General features: G+C 33.1%; 1 pseudogene; it reads left to right on the forward strand.

Annotated features, from left to right (window-relative positions):
• Positions 1 to 1,342: 1,342 nt before the first annotated feature.
• On the forward strand, positions 1,343 to 2,550 carry LOC114170262 (annotated as a pseudogene).
• Positions 2,551 to 4,809: the final 2,259 nt, after the last annotated feature.

Consider the following 4,809-nt stretch of genomic DNA (forward strand, 5'->3'; position numbering starts at 1 on the left):
CTAAATTATAGAAATGAGGCACCACCATGAACGCCCACTAACAGGGGTCATGGAATTACGTCCTAACCAAATGAGGCACCACCAAGAGATCTCACCTAGAGATTCATGGAATTACGCCCTAACCAATGAGGCACCACCACGAAACTATCGTGGAATTACGTCTTGACCACACCAACATCTTATTCCATCAATCAATATAACATTATTGCTCATACCAATTCCATGTCACTTTTATAACCAACCATCCCATACTCATTACACGCAAAGATCATGCCAAACTCATCATTCACAACCCATAAACCATTTTACTCATGTATATTCACTCATCTCATGCTTTAACATAGCAATCCAACTTAACAACACATGATGCAAACGATTTTGCGATTTTAGAAATAAAATTGCAGCTTGTGTAAAGCTCCAAAAATTTTGTATTTATATTCAAATTAAATATGATTGAATCAAGAACCAAATGAAACAAGACCTAATTTAATTGAATAACTATAAAGAAAGTTATGCACCAAACAAGCAACAAAGGTCAATGTTGTCAACAACTAAACTACAGTGATCTTGCAATAAAAATTGCTCTCACTACAGAGCTCCGATTCAAGATCAGAACAGTCAAAGTCAATAACTATGTGTTAAGGATCACTTGTTAAACTATCAGCTCGATCCAACGGTTATCGAAGTAGAAACCTTCACTTTACGAAAAGTGTGCAGTGTTGTCAACAACCAAACTACAGTGATCTTGCGATTAAAACTGCTCTCGCTACAAAGCTCCGATTCAAAATCCGACCAGGCACAGTCAAGAACTATGTGTTAAGGATCAAATGTTAAAATTTCAGCTCGATCCAACGGTTAAGGTAGTAGGAACCTTCATTTTACAAAAAGTGTGCAGTGCAAACAAAGAGTAGCGCCACATCAATCAAACATACTTGCACACCATACATTTTTATTCGACCAACAACCTCATTCAAGCATCACAACCATACAAATAGACCAAAAATTGGAAAAATAACTTTAAAAACATAAACCCTAGCTTCCCTTACCTGGAAAATGCTAGCAAATCCGTGCCAACACTAGAAGAAGAGCACCACGGAACGTGGCAACTTGCGGAACTGGAAAAACGACCAAGGAGGACGAAGCTGATATTCCTTGCTGAGGTCACAACGGAAACAGAGTTTCCAAACAGAATAAGAAATGTAAAAGGAACAAGGGTCTAGAGTTCTACTTACCCGGTAGAGTTCGATCTCCCAGCGGAGGAACTAGCTCAAAACCTAGCAGAGCTCTGAAAAGAGAGAAGAATGTGTGAGGGGAAGGGGCTGTCTTGCGAAAATGGGGCAGAATGAAAGGGATTGAAGTAATTGTTCAAATGGTGACAGATATATTGGGTCATAAATTTTCTAGTCTTCTAAATGATAATCTAGTTGGGATGGAATTTCGTGTTGAAGAATTAGAAAAACTCTTATATTCGGAGTCAAGTAATGAAGTTAGAGTTTTTGGAATCAGTGGAATGGATGGAGTAGGAAAGACAACTCTTGTTCGTGCTTTATATGAAAGAATCTGTCATCAATATGATTTTACTTGTTATATCGATGATGTGAACCAGATATATGGAGATTCTAGTACATTAGGTGTACAAAAGCAATTGCTTTCTTGTTCTCTAAATGAAAAATATGAAGAGATTTGCAATGTTTCTGAGGAACTTATTTGATATGGAAAAGGCTACAACGTAAAAAGGCACTCATAGTTCTCGATAATGTTGATGAAGTTGAACAATTAAAGGTTTTTAGTGGGAATCGAGACACTATGTTACGTGATTGTCTTGGTAGAGGGAGCATAATCATCATAATTTCTAGGGATGAACAAATATTGAGGATACATGGAGTAGATAAGGTTCACCAAGTTCAACCACTACAGAAAGAAGAGGCCCTTCAATTATTTTGTAGACATGCTTTCAAAGCTAATATTATTATGAGTGATTATGAAAAGATGACAAATGAGGTACTATGGCATGTTCAAGGTCATCCTTTAGCACTTGAAATATTGGGTTCAACATTATTTGGTCTAACTGTATCACAATGGAGAAGTGCATTAGCTATGCTAAGAGAAAATAAAAGTAAAAAGATTATGGATGTGCTGGGAATAAGTTTTGAAGCGTTGGATTCTACAAACAAGGAAATATTTCTAGACATTTCTTGCTTTCTCCATAATTATAAAGTGGAAGATGCAGTAGAAATTCTAAATTTTCGTGGATTTTATACCGACTATGGCTTGCAAGTTCTCACAAATAAATCACTCTTGATCATTGAGGACGGGATAATTAAAATGCATCGCTTGTTGATCGATTTGGGCCAGTCTATTGTTCGTGAAATATCACCTAAAGAGCCAAGAAATTGGAGCAGAGTGTGGAGCTGCAAGGATCTACAAAAAATACTGTCCAATAACAAGGTACAATTGTTTTTAATTATAAAATTTTGTTATGTTCACATTTATCTAGGATATACAATATTGAATTTTGTTTAACAGCAAGTTTCGGTGTGTTCCTTTTAAGTTTTACTAGTTTTATTTTTGTTTCCTTAAGGTTTCTCTTTTTTAACCAAATTGGTCCTTTAGTTTATTACACCAAAAGTTACACCATGTTTGGTCAACTTTGTGATAGATAGTCTCTTGTGTACCAGATCTGCTGTCAATTTTTATTTAATAGTCGTTGAATGATTTAGAGAATTTTTAAAGAGTATTTAGAGGCATGGATATGAGTCTTTATATTTTCTAACTATTACAACACAAACTCGTCAATCTTTAAATGTTTGTGAATGCACTCGACACCGTAAGAAAAACATAAACTAAAAACCCAAATTATCTTCCTTTTGCTCTAAGTTTTTATATATGCACAATTTTATACCAACAATACCACCAGCAAAGTGGTAGAGTTATTAGATCTTTGCAACAACCAAAAACTAAATGAGGTATCTGTAGTGATAGAAATAATGAAAATAAAGTAACACAGTGAAATGAATAAAAAAAATAACTCTAGAGTATTATTTACTGTATTATTTACTGTTGTAAAGAAAGAAACCAAGGAAAACGTTGCTAATAAAAGCAACATATAATGAAAATAGGAAGAGACAATATTAAGTCAAGACCAAATTTAATTAAGTGTTTCTTTAACCACACCCTTAACCTTTCTATTTTCATTTGTTATTAAATCTTATGGATAATTAATAATAATAATAATAATAGGAGAAATATTAATTATAATAATAATAGTAACATTACTTGTAAAATTCATTTCTTTTTATTTTTTTAAGAACTATTTGTGTTTCAGTAAAATAAAAAGGAGGGTAGTCCACTTGTCCACTTTTTCCCCAACCCTTTCAGCTCCCCTTTTTACCTTTTCTCTCAACTTTCCCCTCAACCCAGAAACAACTCACTCCTCTCTTCTCTTGAAAATAGAGGAGGGTGATAACGCTGTCGTTGACGTGATCAAATTAATACTACTAAACTCTAGAAGTTTTAGTATTACTAAGATAATAGTCAAGAAAATAGAAAGGGTAAAGTAATCCTAAGTCGTCTTCCAACAAACACGGAATTGATTTATAACAAATCAGTTCTTATAAAAAACTATACAAAAAAGCTAATCAAATGAAATAAGGAATAAAAAATCTTTAATTAATTATTCAACAACTTAATTTCTATCCAATTTCCAATTATACCCCTCTTATAATATCCTCCAATTATCGTCTAAATAATACAATATCTTCAAGATATATTTGTTCTTTATGGAGATCTAAAAAGATTGAAGAAGATCTTGCCATATTTAAAAAGGTTTGGTAGTTATTATCTTTTGATATTTTATGATATAATTAAATAAGATAATTATTTAAAAATATCAAATAAAATATCTAAAGATATATTTTGCCAAATTATCTTTTGTCATAGATATTTATGAATTATCAAAAAGCCCTTCTTCTGGAAAAAGATAGAGAAAATCACAAGTTTCAATTTTTGTTGCTCGTTCCCTCTTCTTGGCTTAGCCAAACTTCTCACTTTTTCAAGCTTTTCTTGTCGTCTTAATGCAATGCTTGATTTGGATTTTTGTGATTTTGATAATTTCCTATTCTTGGATTTATCTTTAAGGTGTCATGAAGGTTTAAGCAATTTATTTCCACACCTCAATGAGTTCAACTTAGTTGTAGCTACACTAACACACTTCAAAACATCCAAAGAACATTTATGCAACTAAAAAGCGATTTTTAACATCTTTTTGTATCTCACGCTCAATAAGCCCAATTATAAGAAATCACAATTAAATAAATCTTTTCAGTACAAAAATTGATTAAAATTCCATTATTAAATATCAAATGAGGGCATAAATATGAACTCATCAGCTGGGCAAGGGCTATTATGGAATCCTCCTCAGAACTGACCAAACGTATTTAATCTCGGTGTAAGTCTAATACTTCAAACCTTCATCCTTTTTCTTTTCCAGTTCTATAGTGTTTGTTCTATTTTGGGGTCTTGTTTAGAGCCTAATTTTCGTCTCCATATGCTCTTGTATTTTAGCTCACTAGGATGTTTCGGGGTTTTGGTGTTCATCTCCACCTAGAGCTTTCTTCCCATCAAGAGTAGTAAAATTTTTGAGGTAAGGGAAGCTAGGATTTAAATAAAAAACTTTTGAAGTGTTTGGCCTATTTTTGTTGTGAATCGTATTTTAAAATGCTTATTGATGTGTGTGATTGTGTGGAAATAAACTTTTGTTATTTGGTTTTGAATTTTTGGGTTTGCATGCGTGAGTGGGTGGGAAGTCTG

The sequence above is a fragment of the Vigna unguiculata genome, chromosome 11 (genome assembly GCF_004118075.2).
Source record: "Vigna unguiculata cultivar IT97K-499-35 chromosome 11, ASM411807v1, whole genome shotgun sequence".
NCBI lineage: Eukaryota > Viridiplantae > Streptophyta > Magnoliopsida > Fabales > Fabaceae > Vigna > Vigna unguiculata.